Source organism: Podarcis raffonei, chromosome 7 (assembly GCF_027172205.1).
Source record: "Podarcis raffonei isolate rPodRaf1 chromosome 7, rPodRaf1.pri, whole genome shotgun sequence".
NCBI lineage: Eukaryota > Metazoa > Chordata > Lepidosauria > Squamata > Lacertidae > Podarcis > Podarcis raffonei.
The window spans coordinates 41,182,994-41,202,245 of NC_070608.1; the positions used below are offsets into that span (position 1 = coordinate 41,182,994).

A 19,252-nucleotide genomic window follows, 5' to 3' on the forward strand; every position below is an offset into this window, starting at 1 on the left:
CAGAACTTTGTTTATGTATGCTAGTACAGCAGCAAGAATACTCATCGCAAAGAACTGGAAGACACAAGATTTACCCACGCTGGAGGAATGGCAGACGCAGTTGATGGACTACATGGAGATAGCTGAACTGACCGGCAGAATCCGAGATTTGGATGTAGAAACAATTGAGGTGGACTGGAAAAAGTTTAAAGACTACTTGCAAAAGTATTACAAACTGTATGAATCTTAAGACGGTGCATGATTTGAAAATGATACGCTTTAGCAATTATGATTAAGTAAATAGTAAACTAAGTGATAAAAGAGAAAAGGAGATAATATGAAATTGAACATGTTACGTTTATTTTAAAGGTATAAAAATTCTGACATAATATATTGAATATAGATACATAACATGCAAAAGTTACAATAAGGTTATGACATAAGGTAACAAATTGCTGACATTGTTAATATAAAGAACGCAGAATCGGAAGGGGTGGGGAAGTCCAATTTGGGATTTTTGTTAAAAAAAAAAAAATGGTTTCTTGTAAACTCCTTGTTTGTAATGTATAAAATTTGGAAAGAAACGTAATAAAAAATATTATAAAAAAAAAAAAAAGAAGTATACCAATATTATGAACCCCAAACCATAGAGGTGGCTGCTTGGCAGGGGGAAAGGCTTGCCTGGGGCCATCTAATAAGTTCACGGCAGAGGCAAGATTCAAATCAAGAAATTCACAATTCATAGTCCAGTATTTTATCTCCTATAATCTGCCAGATCTCTCAGCACAAGTGGAGTCCCTTAAAAACTGCTGCGATATTCTCCCTGTAATTGGCAACTACCACAAGATGGACGTGCTCTTCCCCAAACCCATGCATACAGCCATATACCAGCATATTATAATAATCTAGCTTTCACAACTATGAAGGTATGAATAAACTTTCTATTTGAATAGACTCAGGGAAAGTCCCAGGAAGGTGATGAGCCAACAGTATCATCCTTGGTGCCTCCCTGCCAAGAATTAGTGGAGCCTGAGGAACATTGTTCCATGGTGTATATGAATTCTGTGGTCAACAAACATACGTGAAATATTTTTTTTTTAATTGTATACAGAGTCATCACCCATGATTTCAGAAAGGTATACTGTTTACTTCCAGTGCAGATTTAAAGTAATCTGTACAGTGTCAAGGTTTTTGTCCTCCTGTCATCATTCTATTAATCTTTCACTTCTGACAACATTGACCACATTCATCTCCATGCTCTTTCAATTTTGCGCACTGATTCTAGTCATGTTGTATTTCCGCAGTTCACTCAAGGTTTCTTTGTTAGGAGTTCTCTCTTTTCTCTCTTTTTTTAAAAATTATATTTTATTAATTTTCCATACATTCAACCCACATTACAATTTCTATTAACTTTTCCATTTTTGACTTCCTTCGGCTTCTCTGCCAATCATCCAAATTCAAACTTCTTTAATTACACATTTCCAAATTTTACTATTGCCTTTATACCTACCACCCACTTCTATTTTGCCTTTTTACAATATTTCTTATTCTGAGTTCTCTCTTTTCTCATTTCCACTATCCATTGGTGGTCTCAAGTCTATTTTGGCTTTGTTGTTTTACTTTTGGATCTCCATATGATTTCTATGTTATCTTCCATTCTTTCTTTGCCCGTATCATATTTACCTTACCAAAATTTCTGGTATTTGCTCCACTATTATTTCCAGTACAATCTAATTTACTAAAACAAGTCAGCTAAAATTGAACTTCAAAATTGAACTTCTGCCTCTACTCTGCCATCCCTGACCCCTTCTTTGATACTAAGTTCTGCTGTCTCATCTAACTTATCTCTCTTAAATTTGAAACCTACAGGCAACTTCTGCTTGAGCTTTTTCTTTTACCTCCACAATGTTCACTCAATTAATCTTTAACACTTGCCCTTCTCTCTTTGGCTACAAATCCCTTGTCCAGTCTCTCATTATTTCTCACACGGACGATTTAAACACTTTGCTCAGCCTTCTTGCCTCTTCTCATATACCTATTTCCTTCTGATGAAAGCAGTGTGGCAGGGAACTGAGACCAGTATTAAATTTTATCAATCCTTTCTTTGCAGGGGGTGGGGGGAACGAATCAGAATTCCATAAATTCAAAATAAAAAAAGCTAGCTCTGCACTAGCAATAGATTTGCTGGAATATCAAAATAGTAATATAATTAAAATGTAAATTAATATAATTTAAAGTTTTGAAAAACAAATGTTCAACAGAACCTAAATTACATTTTTTCAACTAAGAAAAGGGGAAATCAGTCACTTTGTCTGAAGATCAAGTAACATTCTCATTAAACTAGCGCCAATCTGGAATAAGAGTCACTTGGGTGCTCTTAAGCATCTCAAGGTTAATAAAGGTCTATATAGGGGGAGGGGGGAATCACCATTATTTTTCAGAAAAAATGAAGAAACATTATATTGCACATCATTAACCAGAGATTTGAACAACAGCTACCCTGGCAAAATTTTGCCTACAGTTTACATGTGCACACTCAGTCAGATGAGAGTACAAAATCCGGGGGGGGGGGGCTGGTCCCACAGTTGCTTTGATTCCTATCGCCTACTTCAACCTTTTCTCCTCTATAAGAGATGGAATTTGCAGTGTTTAAGTGACAAGGATCATTTTTATCTTGCGGCAACATTCATAGTATTCCAGAGAGTAGAGTTGAGTAGAGACAACAAAGTAAAGAAAAATAAAAGTGAGACAGAAAGTATGAAGTAGAGAAGCTGCAGCCCTCTTAGAGTTAAATAAGTTTTAGTCTCCAACTCTGATCAGAAACTTATTTTATGAAGCAAAGCAGGTTTCACAAGTTATACTGTTGGAAGCAGACGTACAGGAAAATGAAACAGGGAGGGGCTGATTGGCACCATCCTGGCAGCTGCCTGCTCTGCTCTCCCAGCCAACATGTGTGTGTGCGCGCGTGCGTGCGTGCGTGCGTGGCCTGTATCAGTTTGTCCTGTTAGACACCTGACTGCAGGTAACAGCATGCTTGTGCTGATTGCAGTGATGGTACTGCTTGCTTGATTGCTGGCTAAATGAATATAGATAGGATTTAGTCTAGAGCTTGCCTTAGAAACACAGCCAGATGGGTGGGATATAAATAATAACAGTAGTAGTAGTAGTAGTAGTAGTAGTAGGGCAGGTGCACTACCAACCTGATCAATTAGGATACAGGCTTGCAGGCCAGGAGACAGGTCTGTGCCCTTTACCCAGAGGTGAGAGTTTTGGGGGTGGGGAAGTTGGTGGGTCCCGCCTGAGTGAGAGACAGATGGAAGAGAGCTATACTATTTTTCACCCAACAGTGTGGGATGTGCCCACCACTTAGCCTAAGTTTATGTGACCCTAATTTCTCACTAGTCTAGTGTGAAACTTGATGATGGTCCTAGGATGTGTCTGGTTGGGCAGGTAGCAGGGAGTTGCAAAGATGTTGCCCCAGTTTCAGTGGTGGTGGGCAGAAGGAAGTATAGTTGGATTAAAGTGGCTGACCACCAACTGGGACACAGACCTAGATGATTGGTACCCGTCCCCCATTTCAGCCCTCCTACTCCTCCAGAAGTTACTGATACTGCTGAGCTCTCCAGTTTGGTGGTACTGTTACTGAATGGCAGAACGGACCATAATAACACCATGGCCATTCGTGACTTGATTGTGGATGATGGAGCTGACCTGGCATATATTACCGAGACTTGAATGGCTGGCCCTGATATAACTCAGCTGTACAGCACTAGACCAAGGGCTGGTGTGTGTGGGGGGGGTGTTGCTATTGCCCATAGAAATAAATCTCCTTTACTGGAAAACCTCTTGCTCTTGGGATGGGCTGTCCTGCACACACTCAGCCAAGGAAGGCAACTGGTCCATAATCAATTATTTATTGAAAATAAATAAATAATTTACACACTTACAGCAGCTCCTTACAAACACACACTTCTAGTGTCTACGTAGCTGGCATTAACTTTTCCAGGCTTGTGCCCCATGGACTAGTTGAAGCAACAGTGGGACCACATCCTCCTGGGCTTATGTACCCTTGTTTGATGGGAGTACACAAATGCAACCTGAGACTTCTGCTGCACAGAAGTCACAGAACCCCCTCCTGGTTCTAAGAGACAGTGGGGCAGAGGATGGTGGGGATTAGACCAAACCACCCCTCACACTAATAACTTCTCCCTCTGCTTCTGACACATCCTGAACCTCCACCTCCAACTACTCAGACCCTTTCTCTTCCTCTTGCCCTGGCTCCTGCCTCATGGGTAGTACCAAACCTTATATATCGTTTGTTCCCCTCTCCTGCCCCCCCCCCAGTATTTCTGTCACACATTCTTCAGAACCCTGCCAGTTCCTGACATGGACTTAGTGGGACTGCACTAGTGGTGGACCAGTGAAAGAGACTGGGAACAGTGATGGTCTATTGACCAGCCTTTTACACAGTGGTATCCCTGGCCAAGGTGGTCTCTGACATGGTGGTGGAGGATTGTCAGCCTGGGTATTTCAGCATCCATGCAGAGACTGCCACTAGAACAAAAAATCTGAACCCCTCTAAAATTAACAAGTGGAAATAGGGTGGCTGCATAATTAAGAATTTCCAGTAGTACTGTTTAAAAGGGAAACTTTCAGTCTCCAACATAGCAATACATGGCACAGCACCAGTCTTACAGACGTTTCATACAAAAAACCTTATACTTGGAAACAGATTTCCAAGCACAACACACATACATATTGAATCAGTTAAAGAACCAAACTACATATTACATGGAGTTCTAAATAACATTCCTGTCACATCTCTTCAACCCCCCCCCCAAGAAAATAATGAAAAGCAGCTGCAAGGCAGCAAAAAAAGGAGCTGGGAGCTCTGAAAGGAAAAAGGACAGCTGTACAAAGATGGCACTTAAGCATTACTCAGCACCTATTTTTCCTCTCAGTATTTTTATTTATTTAAACCATTTATAAACTGCTTAAAACTTTTAAAATGTTGAATAGGTATAGACATAAAACAGTATACTATACTGTATAATTAAACCAAAAATACAACATAAAACCAGTTAAACAGTAGTATAAAAGCATTCAAAATCAATATAAACAAGGATTTAGCTAAAACATACAGATAAAAACAGGGGCTGATCTTATGAATGAGGGAAAATCTGGACGAAAAGGTATGTCCTTACAAGATGGCAGAGGGAAAGGTATGCCATAGTAGAGTTGCAATAGAGGAAAATGCCCATTTCCAGGTCACTTATGTCATTCTGTAGGATGTGATGCCCCATGTACAATTTCCTCAGATGATCTAAATGATCTTACACAAGGTCAGAATGGTCCTGAGTTTCTCAAGGATTTATATGTTTAACAACAAGACTTTGAACATGGGCTGTTACCAGACTGGCAGCTAGTGCAGTGCCCTCAGCACATCAACTTAAAAACCTGCATCTCTAAAGCTGCTCTTTCCCCCCATGGGATAAAAGATACTGCTATAACCCAACCCACTGTATAGCCCAACAGTTCTCTGCAAATTAACTGCACTGTTGGAGCATTCCAAGTGGTTCATTCAGTGAAGGGACAAATCTTGGCAGGTCCTTTACAAAAAGGGGAACTGTGCCAGGCCTTATACATGGAGGGGTACATATCACTATTGACAAAGAGTACACTCAAGTGAGAAGGAAGGGAAGTCTTAAACTAACATACAGTCCAAGGGCATTTCAGAGTCCTTGGTCACTCAGGCCCTACAATCTTATACACCCCACCATACTAAAATAATACACCATCATCTACAACAAGGGTGGAAATTTTCATACTCAAGTGCCAATGCAGACATCCAGGCCTCTCTATTGATTGACTGGTTGTGTCTGGCCACATCCACCTCAAATAATTCTCTATGAGGTTAATGTGGCCTCAGGATGAAAAAGATTCCCCACTCTGGTCTACACTTACATATGGCAGGAAGCTAACCTAACAACTAAAAGTTGCAAAAAGCTAGAGTTCTTTTGTTTAAGTGAGACATACTTTTCTTATGGATATACTTTTGTCATGAATAAAGCAAACCACATTCCAAGTATTTTAGGGACTTTAAATAAAGTTATAATTCCTTAAATATATGTGTTGTTTGAAATATCTTCCATATTTAATACACACTTTGCTTCTTAGGAGAAAAATGTGAGAAAGAAATGCAAACAATTTGTGTCTGCATTATGTCTGATCTTCATAGGGGAATGGAGAATTTTAGAAGTGGAAGTTGTTATCCTGTTTTCCTCATACTGCCGTTAATCATCCTGTACTGCCCTCCCCCAAAAAGGGGGGCAAGAAAAGGTTGAATATCATACTCAATGAAGTTCTTTAACAAAGGCTGCAATTGCAAACACATATGCTCTGGAATAAGTTCCACTGAACTGAGTGGGACTACGTGTTTAGCGTTGTCTTGAAAAGTTAGTGGAACAAAAAAGGATTATAGCTTCTAATCTAACTCTAAATCTCTATAAATCTTTTACTAACTGTAAATTTTTCAGCTGTTCTTAAAGGAGAATTTATGTGGAGAAAAACAAAGTTTGGTCAGTCTCAAAAAATCTCTTAAAAAACAAAGACCTCTTAAAAACAGACACAGAAAGTTTAGAAAATATGTTACTTGGATTTGAAACACTTTTTAGTTCCCAGTATGATGGATCAACGTGCTTTTCTATACCATCAATTTTGCCCTTCTTCTTTTTTAAAGAGACGCAATTCAGTCATTACAACTTTTCTATAACATCCTGAGCACTACTTACTACCTGTCTATGTATCTAAAAGTAGCCTTATTCGCCTGTAGGAAAAAAACTCCAAAATTCACAGATGAACAATAAAGGTATTAGGACCATTACAAAAGCATGACAAGTTTTTGAGTTCTTCAGAAGGGTACTGAGGAAAATAAATGTTTTTACTATAAACTCATTCTAGCCATATGAATATAGATGAAAAGGACAAGAGGGACATGATGACAACAATTAAAGATGTTTGTAGAATAAACCAAAAATATTACAGAACATTTTATTTGTAAAAGTTCCAGAAACTACCATAGAGAAATGAAATGGAACAAGGAGTTCTCACATATTAAGTACTATGTTTAGAGAAGTTAGAAAAACTGAAAGTTTAAAATACAGAAGCAGTTAATACTTCTTAAGCATTAAGACAGACAACTCTGAGGCGCCCAAAAATAACAATCTTGATTACAGAGGAATGTGAAACATTTTGAAAAAAATAAATGTTAATATTTTCAAGGAGATAAAAAAAGATACTATGTGCGCATCCTTGTAATACAGAAAGAATATCAAAACATTTGGCAGGTGATCTCCTAAGCCCTAAGGATTAACTTACATCAGTTTCAATCAACAGTGGCTTTTGGGAATCACTTTGCTCCATGTCCTGTGTATAAACCTTGGAGCAGCATATCAGAGCCTGAAGAACAATAGTATTGTCAAGGGGACCCACAGAAGATGGCTAGTAGTTTTGAATGCTTTCAGGAATGCCTAAGTTAGATTGTCTCACTATACTTGGACATCAGATGGGAATGGTCAGTTATATTCCAAGCTGGAATCCCAGAACTGCCTACTAAATACTCAAAAATGAAAGATACTGTATAGTAGTCACAGGAGATTTCAACTACCCTGATATCTGTTGGAACCCAAACTCTTGTCAATAATGTAAGGTCCAACAAATTCCTCAATTGTCTTGCTGACAACTTCACCAGAACTTCCACCAGAAGGTGGAAGAAGCAACAAATGGATCATCTCTCTTGGACCTGATCCTCACAAACAGGGAGAAACTGACTGATGAAATGAAAGTACAGTGGTACCTCAGGTTACATACGCTTCAGGTTACAGACTCCGCTAACCCAGAAATAGTGCTTCAGGTTAAGAACTTTGCTTCAGGATGAGAACAGAAATTGGGCTCTGGCAGTGCGGCGGCAGCAGGAGACCCCATTAGCTAAAGTGGTGCTTCAGGTTAAGAACAGTTTCATGTTGAGAACGGACCTCCAGAATGAATTAAGTACTTAACCCGAGGTACCACTGTATAGGGAACTTGGGAGGAAGTGATCATGTCCTCTTGGGTTTCATTATACACAGGAAAGGGAAACCTGAGTATAGTCGGATATGCACTATGGTCTTTAAGAAGTCTGATTTCCAAAAGCTTAAGGAACTACTGTGTGAAGTCCTATGGTCAGAAATACTCAAAGGGAAGGAAGTCCAAGGTGGATGGGAGTTTCTTAAAGATGAAATATTGAAGGTACAAGAGTAGATGATTCCAACAATAAAGAAAAGTGGGAGGCATCTAAAGAAACCAGTGTGGCTGTATAAGGAGCTTACAGATGAGCTGAGATATATAAGTGTCAGCGCTGCCCAAGGTCCCAGCTCACACAAGACCAACGCTGCTTCTTTCTCTAGTATAAAAGTCTTTATTGAAGTTCAGTTTCATTTCCAGACGCGCAGCGCGCAACGCTACGTCTATACCTTAGACCGTCGAAGTTCCATCTGAATCTCCTCCCCCCTGACACCAGTTTAAGATTCTAGCCTTACTCCACCTCTTCCTCTGTTCCTTCCTTCTCTGGGTCCGCCTGCTAGTCGGAGTCTCAGCCCTCCTAGACTCCTCTGACGCTGAGTCCCCTGACTCTTCTCCCTCCCTCCTTCGGGCCTTTGGACCTGGCTCCCAATCCGGGTTTTCTGCTGTCCCGCGCCCCTCCACATTTGAACTTGGCGCGCGCGCGCAGCCTCCCACTTTCCTTCTGACCGTTACACTTGTGTCACTGCTCCCTCTTTCGGGGAGGCTAGCTGGACCTGGCCTTCCCTCCGTTCCCCCACTCCCCGATGGGGGCGTGGTTACCCCTGACTCATCTTCTCTCCCCGCTGGAGGAGAGGCTGATCCTGGCTCATGTGACTCTTCCCCCCCACTGTGCTCTGGTGGGGGAACTGGTCCTGATCCTCCGCTGCTCCCTTGGGAGTCCCCGCTGGTCCCTTGTTTCTGGAGCGTCCCCCCTGGGACCCCCCTCGCCCTTACCAAAGGCGCCCCCTTCTGGGAATCTTCTGATTCGCTGGAGAAGCTCATGGAATCTCTCGGGCCACTGTCATATTCCCCTACGCTCCCTTCTGATTCCTCTCCTCCGCTCTCTATTTGCTCTCTCCCCTGCGCTTCTGCTCCTGAGCCTCTGACAATAAGAAATTGAAGAAAAGTGAAATCACAAAGGAAGAGTATAAACTAGTAGCCTACAGTTGAAGGGAAAAGGTCAGGCGGGCCAAAGCTCAGAGTGAACTCAGGCTTGCAAGAAAGGTTAAAAGCAATTTTCAAAAAATTATTTGGCTATGTCTGAAGCAAGAGGAAGAACAAGTAAATAGTAGGTCCCTTGTGTCAAGAAGAGGTAGAAATGCTACTGGGTGACAGAGAGATGGCGGAACTGCTCAACACCTACTTTGCCTCTGTCTTCACCCAAAAGGAAAGCAATGCCCAACCTAGTGATAACAGAAACAACAATGCAAGGAGGAAGCTGCAGTTCAAGATAGGAAGAGGTGGTAAGGGAACACCCAGTTACTTTATATGAACTCAAATATCCAGGGCCTGATGAACTGCACTCAAGGGTACTAAAGGTACTACCCCAAGGAGGTGTAATCTCAGAGCCTTTGTTGATAATCTTTGAAAATTTATAGAGAACAGGTGAGGTCCCAGCAGATTGCTGCCCCAATCTTCAAAAAGGGGGGGAAAGAAGACCCAGGTAACTACTGACCAGTGAGCTTGACATTGAAACCAGGAAAGATTATAGAATAGATAACTAAACAGTAAGTCTGTGAGCATTTAACAAACGATGCTGTGATTACTAAGATGCAGCAAGGGTTTCTCAAAACCAAGTCATGCCTGATGAATCGTATTTCTTTTTTTGATAACTTATGTGTGTGCCCCCATCCAGCACTGATTTAATCCATGTCCACTGGCTTGCAGTCCCTAATTACCTACCAACACATGCGGACCTTAAAGTCAAAAAAGTTGAAGTAGCAATCAAAAGAGAATTCCCATGACAGAAAGGTCAAAACAAGATCCAACAGCTATGAGACAGACTAAAATGATATATTTCCATTAGGTGAAAATGAAATGCTGATTTCTCATGAGTAGATCAAATTTATTCTTCATTTACATAGAATAGCTCTCTTTAATACAGCATATCTAGTAGAGGCATTGATTATGTTTCAAAGATAATAATAAGGTTACCACATTAATAGTGAGATAATTTATATTAACGTAGTAGGTTTTTTTTAGAAACCTAGTGTTAACAATTTAAAAAAACCTATTACAAATTTGGTTTCAATTTTTTTAAAAAAACCATGCGTGCGTGCATGCATGTGTGTCTCTGAATCCACTCTGCAATTTACCACAAAGATTAACTGAAGTATGAATGTGCTTTGAACTCACAAGTTACTGTAAGCATTATGTAATGTTTTCCGTAAATAAACTAAAAAAAATAAATTATTCTGAGCCTCCACCTTCAACCCCAAAAAGCAAAAATAAAATTTTAAAAAATGACAATAGAAAACTTTCCATTATCTGGCACTTCTGGGCATTGATTAATCTATAGAAACCTTTTGGATATATTTGGATTATGTACCAGAACATTACAACTTGATCTACTTCTCATTATTTAGGACACAAGGCAAAGTCATTTCCTTCTACAGTTCCTCAATTTTACAAGTGATGAAATTCCAGCACTGTACTGAACGTAAGAGCAGTCCTGTCAGATTAGAAAGTAGATCCATCTTATCCACTACATTGTTTTGAGTAATGGGCAAGCAAATACATCAGGGATGTCCACAATCAGGGTATGAAGGCATTTATCTTCCACTGTATATGTTCTTTATGTCTTTTGTGTTGCAATGATTCCAACAATTAGACAAAAAGGCAGACTGTAAAGTTAATGTCAAAAACTTTGAATTCATATAGGAAGTTGTTTCTCCAAGGGAAATTGCAAATTCACCCCAAAGGGGAAGTTGCGGAACAGAATTAAATGTTCTAAACAATTCAGACGTCAAAGTATCGAGGTCACACCCAGAAAGAAAATCATTAATTGAAGAGTCTAGAGCTTATCAATATGCATAGAACACTTAAAAAACACTTGCTCTTTAAAATATACTTACTCATGATACTGTGTAAGACACTAGCAATAGTCCTTTTGAGTATGATCCTATTTGTATAAGTTTACCACCATTCTCAAGCAAGAGGATTCCCTGGTCCTGAATGGGGTAACTGTGCCCCTGAAGGACCAGGTGCGCAGCCTGGGAGTCATTTTGGACTCACAGCTGTCCATGGAGGCACAGGTCAAATCTGTGTCCAGGGCAGCTGTTTACCAGCTCCATCTGGTACGTAGGCTGAGACCCTATCTGCCTGCGGACTGTCTCGCCAGAGTGGTGCATGCTCTGGTTATCTCCCGCTTGGACTACTGCAATGCGCTCTACGTGGGGCTACCTTTGAAGGTGACTCGGAAACTACAACTAATCCAGAATGCAGCAGCTAGACTGGTGACTGGGGGCAGCCGCCGAGACCATATAACACCGGTCTTGAAAGACCTACATTGGCTCCCAGTACGTTTCCGAGCACAATTCAAAGTGTTGGTGCTGACCTTTAAAGCCCTAAACGGCCTCGGTCCAGTATACCTGAAGGAGCGTCTCCACCCCCATCATTCTGCCCGGACACTGAGGTCCAGTGCCGAGGGCCTTCTGGCGGTTCCCTCATTGCGAGAAGCAAAGCTACAGGGAACCAGGCAGAGGGCCTTCTCGGTAGTGGCGCCCGCCCTGTGGAACGCCCTTCCAGCAGATGTCAAAGAGATAAACAACTACCTGACATTCAGAAGACATCTTAAGGCAGCCCTGTTCAGGGAAGTTTTTAACGTGTGATATTTTACTGTATTTTTGGTTTTTATGGAAGCCGCCCAGAGTGGCTGGGGAGGCCCAGCCAGATGGGCGGGGTATAAATAATAAATTATTATTATTATTATTATTATAAGTCAGCAATGCAACCTTACTTGTCCCACCCCTTTCTTCCTCACCCGCTCAAGTGGCCCTGCTTCCTCTCCTCTTCTTGCCTTGGAATAAAAGCTCTAGCCAACTTTTTAAAATAAAAAAACCCAATAACTGGCTGAGAAACTGTAGTTGTTTTGTAATCCAAGATTGCTCATATATTATTAATTATTCCACAAAAGGTGAGAGGTGTGGAGAGAAATAGCACAACAATTTATTCATTCTTCAAATTCCTCATTTCTCACTGCCATCTTTTACATAAGATTTCTCTCCAACTGTAGAATTCAGTCTTTGGAACAGTTAGGACATTAATCCAAAACTGCCTTGCAAAGAGAAGTAGCAAAAGAGAAATGACAACTCAAAATTCTTCAGTACATTGTGTTATTTTTTTAAGCACAAACCTGGACACAATATTAACTCAGAAGTACTAAATAGTTACAATTACAGTGGTACCTCGGGTTAAGTACGGTACATAATTCGTTTCGGAGGTCTGTTCTTAACCTGAAACTGTTCTTAACCTGAAGCACCACTTTAGCTAATGGGGCCTCCTGCTGCTGCTGCTGCCGCGCCGCCAGAGCACGATTTCTGTTCTTATCCTGAAGCAAAGTACTTAACCTGAGGTACTATTTCTGGGTTAGCGGAGTCTGTAACCTGAAGCATATGTAACCTGAGGTACCACTGTATACCCCAAACTGGCACAAGAGCAGTATACTGCTTCTGATGATATAAAGCAATGAGACAGTAGATAAGCAACCCAGAGGGAATAAGGATGAGTAGAAACAGAGGGTTTGGCTCTGTCCTTTTTCTTCCGCCGAGAGAAATTAACAAAAGATTATGGAAGACACACAAATATTAAAAGTGCAGAAAGGACGGTCTCTTAGACCTGGTTCTCATGATACTGTAAGCCAAGCTATGGCTCAGCAAGACCACACAAATGTGTGGGCTTCCAGAGAGTAGCTTGCAGTCACTTTGCTTCTTCTTTTTACTGCTGGGCTGAACTAACTCATGGTTAAGTTTGGCTTGCTGTGTTCTGCGAACCAGCCCAGTGTCTGCATAGGTCATTTCCTCATCCATACTGAGAATATATTTTTTAATGGGCCTAAGGATAGAGCTGCTCATATAAATCAATGGAGAAATCCAATATAACTATGTAGCTGGGAATAGGCACCAGTGTCCCCCTGCCACCCCAAAAAAGTCAACAGCAAGGAGGAGAGTTTCTGTTCTAACATTATTCTTATTAGTGTAAGAGTTTTTAAAATTGACCCTGCTAATGTAATATCCAAAGAAAGTGCAGTTCAATGTCCCCATAATGAAGGTTATTAGGGGCTATGGCTGTGAGAGTAGCTTATGACAGTCCTACCATTTAATTTCCAAGTAATTTAGCTCAAACTGAATATTACCCAGAGTAGTCTGTAGCATTTCCAGAGTTGTTGTTATGGAACTGAAAAAGGAGCTTATAACAACCCTACAATGTAATTTGCTTTTATGCCCATATTGCAGGGTGTGGGGCAGCAGCTAGAGAGAGCAACTTACAGCAGCCCTACACTGGATTCCACTGTGAATATCACAGATCAGATGTAGGGCTGTGGCTGGTTATGATTCCAGTTGAAAATTGTTCCTTACTCTCAGGATGTACCAAAAGTCTATCTACTTAATGCCTTCCTCAGACATCCTTCTAGACCACATCAAACACACACACACACATTATGGCCCATACATGAGAGACAACAGTCCATAAAAAAAGATTTAATTAATTTAATTTAAAAAATTGGATTCACAGAATCACAGAGCTGGAAGGGACCCTGAGGATCATCTAGTCCAACCCCCTGCAATGCAGGAACATGCAGCTATCCCATATGGGGATTAAACCTGCAACCTAGGCATTATCAGAACCATGCTCTAACCAGCTGAGCTATTCAGGTTGACCAGAAGAGACATTTTGTAATCCACATGAATTTTAACAGAAAGACATCATGGATTTTCTACCTCAAATATGTGATCACTTGACAACAATTAAGAAAGCTGTCATAGATTTACGTATTTTTAAATGAACATCTATAGTTCAAAGAGCCTACTGACCTCAGTTGTGATCTCTATAGGTCAGGAATCTCTCTTTAAATCTGACAGACTGCTCAAAGATACTGAAAACAGTGTTGGAACCAAGTTCTTTTGTTTCTTCCTGCACTGTTGTGTACTGTTCTTGTAAGCAGTGTGTATGGCATAAGGGGATTCAAACCCCTGCCTTGCATGCAGTGGAGATGGGTGTGTGCGCCATGGCATCATTATGTGTGCTGTCTGCAATGGGAAACTGCTCTGGAGGCATGCTCCATCACTGCAAGTACATGGGTCCTTTCCACATTCACGTCCTGCTCATTCCTAGAACTTGTGAGTCCCCACAAAAGATGAGCAGGGGGAGAAGGATCCCCTGTCCTCACAGATCTCCACACTTCCAGTGTTCCAGACATCCATGCCCCAAGACCAGAAGTCTACACAGGAGTTGCAAGGTTCCTGACCAACTCTTAGACGCCCCTCCCACCTTACAACCCCAAGGTCTGAGGAGACAGGGGCATCAGGGCCACCCGCAAAATACCCATCAATCTAAATGTGAGGCTGCTTGGGAAGATAATGAAGTATGTGTAAACACTTGATTGAATCAGGCTAGCTGAGAACCTGGAAGGGATGAAACTTCCAACTCCTATACTGTGTAAGTTCTCTGCCTGACTGGAACTGAACTGAGAAAATGGACAGTGTAGTCAAAATGGGAGTAACACCATGTCCTCTCTGTGATACAGTAATGTGACTTCTGTAACATCACCATAACAGCTCATGAATTATGGGCACCAGCAATAGTGCCACAAGCATGGGATAAGTGCTGCTGCTGCTGATCCATCTTGTGGAGCATATTGTATAGTGGTACCTTGGGTTACATACGCTTCAGGTTACAGACTCCGCTAACCCAGAAATAGTACCTCGGGTTAAGAACTTTGCTTCAGGATGAGAACAGAAATCGTGCTCTGGTGGTGCGGCGGCAGCAGGAGGCCCCATTAGCTAAAGTGGTGCTTCAGGTTAAGAACAGTTTCAGGTTAAGAACAGACCTCCAGAACGAATTAAGTACTTAACCACTGTATTTCCTGTTCTGGGCTGGACCTATATAGTGCATACTGGATATCGCACCGACATAACGGCAACATCTCTCCCCAACCCCTGACATAACTTGAGCATAGGACTGCTTTGTTGGTTATTCCACCTAAAACAGAGGTACATCATCACCTTCATCAATTTTATCATCAATTTAAGTGTCAAAATAAGACATCCATCTCTTGTTTTATTTCCACTGTAGCAGGGAAGATCTCAGATAACTAACGGGTGTATCTGTAGCAGATCTCAGATTGGGGTGTATGCTGTTATAGAATTGCATCACTTGAGTTCTGGGGGGAAAATATTTTTACTATTTCCAATTGTTTGTGGATTTGATTAAACTCTTATTTTAAAAGGCACAATTTGTATGCACGTATATTGTGTTTTTTCTCTATGCTATGATTGTTTAGATATATTGTATTTTATATTTGCCTTATTTATGATTATTATCAGAGACCCTTCTGCAGTTGCTCCCCCCATATGAAGCAAGGAAAGGGGAAACAGGGAAATGGTTTTCCCTTTAGAGGGACCTCAGTTCTGGAATGCTCTCCCTAAGGACTGGTCTCCTGGTGTGATCAACTGCAGCTGCCAGACCAATTTTTAAAAATTTGTCCAGAATTTAATTGTGAGTTTTCTACTTGCAGCTGGCTATTAATGTTCTGAGTATTGCTTTGATTTATTTTTATTTAATTTTTTGGTTATTTATTCTAATTCAAGGGTTGTTCAGTTTTTAAGGCTGTGAACATATCTGTAAGCCAATGAAACAGTGCTGGGCACCCATAAACCACAACCAATCACACACACACACGTTCCATTTGCTACCATAAAGTGCTTCTTTCAAGGCTAATTTCAGTGGGGGTGGGCGGGCTGTGACCCCCATTTTAGTACAGTGGTACCAAGGGTTATGAACTTAATTTGTTCCAGAGGTCCGTTCTTAACCTGAAACTGTTCTTAACCTGAGGCGCGCTTTCGCTAATGGGGCTTCCCACTGGTGCCAGTGTGCGATTTCCCTTCTCATCCTGGGGCAAAGTTCTAAACCCAAGGTACTACTTCCAGGTTAGTGGAGTCTGTAACCCGAAGTGTTTGTAACCCAAGGTAACACTGTATTTAGTACTTACTGTTAGTTTTTGTAAAACACAGATCTTTTAGATGATTAGTGAGACTATAGTGTGGTGTAGTGGTTAATCACTATAGATGGTGACAGCAGTCACAAAATTAAAAGACAACTGCTTCTTGGGAGAAAAGCAACGACAAACCTAGACAGCATCTTAAAAAGCAGAGACATCACCTTGCCGACAAGGTCCGTATAGTTAAAGCTGTGGTTTTCCCAGTAGTGATGTATGGAAGTGAGAGCTGGACCATAAAGAAGGCTGATCGCTGAAGAATTGATGCTTTTGAATTATGGTGCTGGAGGAGACTCTTGAGAGTCCCATGGACTGCAAGAAGATCAAACCTATCCATTCTTAAGGAAATCAGCCCTGAGTGCTCACTGGAAGGACAGATCCTGAAGCTGAGGCTCCAATACTTTGGCCATCTCATGAGAAGAGAAGACTCCGTGGAAAAGACCCTGATGTTGGGAAAGATGGAGGGCACAAGGAGAAGGGGACGACAGAGGACGAGATGGTTGGACAATGTTCTGGAAGCTACCAGCATGAGTTTGACCAAACTGCGGGAGGCAGTGGAAGACAGAGTGTTTGTTGTGGGAGAGGAAGGGAAAGGAGACTGTTAGCCGCTTTGAGACTCCTTAGGGTAGTGATAAAGTGGGATATCAAATTCAAATAAAAACATTCATAGATCACTTTTAGTTGCACCAAAAAACCTTATGTGCTTCTTAGGAAGGCTTCTGAACAGCAGTATCTTCTCTCTTTCAACTTGTTTCTGTACTGCAGAGTTTCCGGCACCTGTATTATCTCCTCTCACAATGTCTTATATAATGAGATATGCTTTAGTCATGGGAACCAATATTTCCTTGACTTGGATACCCTTATCTTTTCTTTAGTGTCTTTTATCAATGCAAATCCTCTCCCTTGGGTTTCTCCACCTGCACCATTACACTCCTGCCCACCCACATCCTTTACCGGCTCCTCTGTAGGTTTATCATGGCACTACACTAAAGTTGTTGACAAAATCTTACAAGTTAGAACAGATACTATATTCTCAGTACAATCATATTCAGTAAGCAAGGCTGAGCAAGTAAAGGTTTTCTAAATTCCTTTTCTGTAGAAACAACACCTATTTCATAGCGCATAACAAATTTTATTTGATCGTTTTGGCTGCAGCGTGAAATAGGCATTCATCCTTCAAGATGCAAAAATTAGTTTTAAAAGTGTAAAAGACCCTCAAAACACTTTAAAAATGCTGGGTCTACATGTTATCAGCACCATCCATAGTTGCCACTAGTCACACCAAAACGTAAAAATGCCTATTGCAGAAGTCCTGGTCATGCTTCTGGGACTGTTTTACTTTCTCCACAGCACAGACTAGAACACTATAGAAAGACCTGCAAGCTGAATGGCTTGGAGACTCTGGCAAGACCCCCAGAAGGAGTGTATACACAGCAAGCCATGATAGCTCTATAGTGCTATCTCCAAGTTTCTGAAAAACTATTATCTGAACATTGTCAACGCAACCACAAATCAGAAAGGAACCAATTAAAATCTAGATTAAGCTCCAAATGTTTAGCAGCACACTTGCTACTTAGTGGATGGACTAAAATAAAGAGATGCCTAAAACCAAAGAAACAATGGCATGGTTCATTTAAAAAACCCCACTACAAAAGGACCAGGGGTGGAGGGGAGACGGAAGCTGAATGCTGGATTATGAGAAGTTCCTCCTTTCTTTGGATGAAGCTCTTCTGGACCCAACTTTATTTCTGGTTGTACCAATTCAGGTCTACATGACTGAATGCTCCTCCATGCAATAAAATAAAATATAAATAAATAAATCCCTGCAGATTTAGATAGAGGGGTTCCAGCCTTTCTCCCTGATTTCCTAGTTTTCTACGTGTCGAAATATTTTTTTTCATGGAGGGCATTCCACTGTGGGAGCCTTCATCTGCAATCTGATACACAGGTTTATCAATTCAACTGTTTGTGAGAGCTAATACAATATCAATGTACAAAGTTGCAAAAATAGGTAAGGGTTTATAAACTACTTTGAAACCAAAGCACCATTTTAGATGTAAAACTAAAGCAAACAAGGCAAGCAAGTAAATACCAAAAAACTTTTTATTGGCAGAAAAAGAACAATAAAAATTCCTTCTTCTCTTTCTCCCCACAGGAAAAAGAAAACAAGACAAGGTCTTTTACACAAGATACAGGAAATCATTGAAACCGAGTGACACCTAGTGATGAGCACCAAGTTGATCAGACTTAACTCTCCCACATAGTTAAGATAAGGGAGCAAGCTCTGACAGGTAGCTGTTCAGGAGTGGGTGTTGAACCATGGGAACCTGGTACAACTCTGTTTCTCTCCCTTAAAAACTAAACATCAAGTGAACTAAGACCCAGAGCTGAGACATAACTCCAAAAAACAAGCTGGTAATGAAACCAGATGAAACAACATTTTCAGTTAATTATCTACTTAATTCTCTCCCTCCTTCTCTCAGGCAAGAACTCCCCCCTCCACCCAAAATGGACTGGTTCCAGTTCCTTTATTAATGCACAAACCCCCAAACACAAACAAATCCTAAGATAAAGGGTGGCGGTGGATTATTTCCATTTGTGCTTTATATATCAACAATCGTTTTGAAGACAGATTAGTGGCAGCCAGACTTTATATTTGTTGTAACGAATATCATACTGCTAGCTATTTTATGGCATTGTCAAACAGATTCTTTTGCCAGGGGTTCCCAAATTCTTGCGAACAGTGCTGTTACTGGAAATGAGGAAAGCGGAGGGGGGCAGGGATGCAGTGTGATTTGTGGCAGGGCTACAGGAAGGAAAAGCTATGCAAAGTAGAAGCAACGGCAGTCCACTAAACAGGAAGATGGAGCAAGATGAATAAAGTTGGTTGGGGTTTTTTCACAATTACATAGTGCAGCCTTGAGGAAGGATCCATCAAAGTTCACTTCTTTAAAAATG

General features: G+C 41.1%; 1 protein-coding gene across 7 annotated transcripts in view; it reads right to left on the reverse strand.

Moving 5' to 3' along the window:
- SPIDR (scaffold protein involved in DNA repair) overlaps positions 1 to 19,252 on the reverse strand; it is a 177,691-nt gene that overhangs the window by 125,673 nt on the left and 32,766 nt on the right. The gene's annotated exons all lie outside the window — the stretch shown is intronic.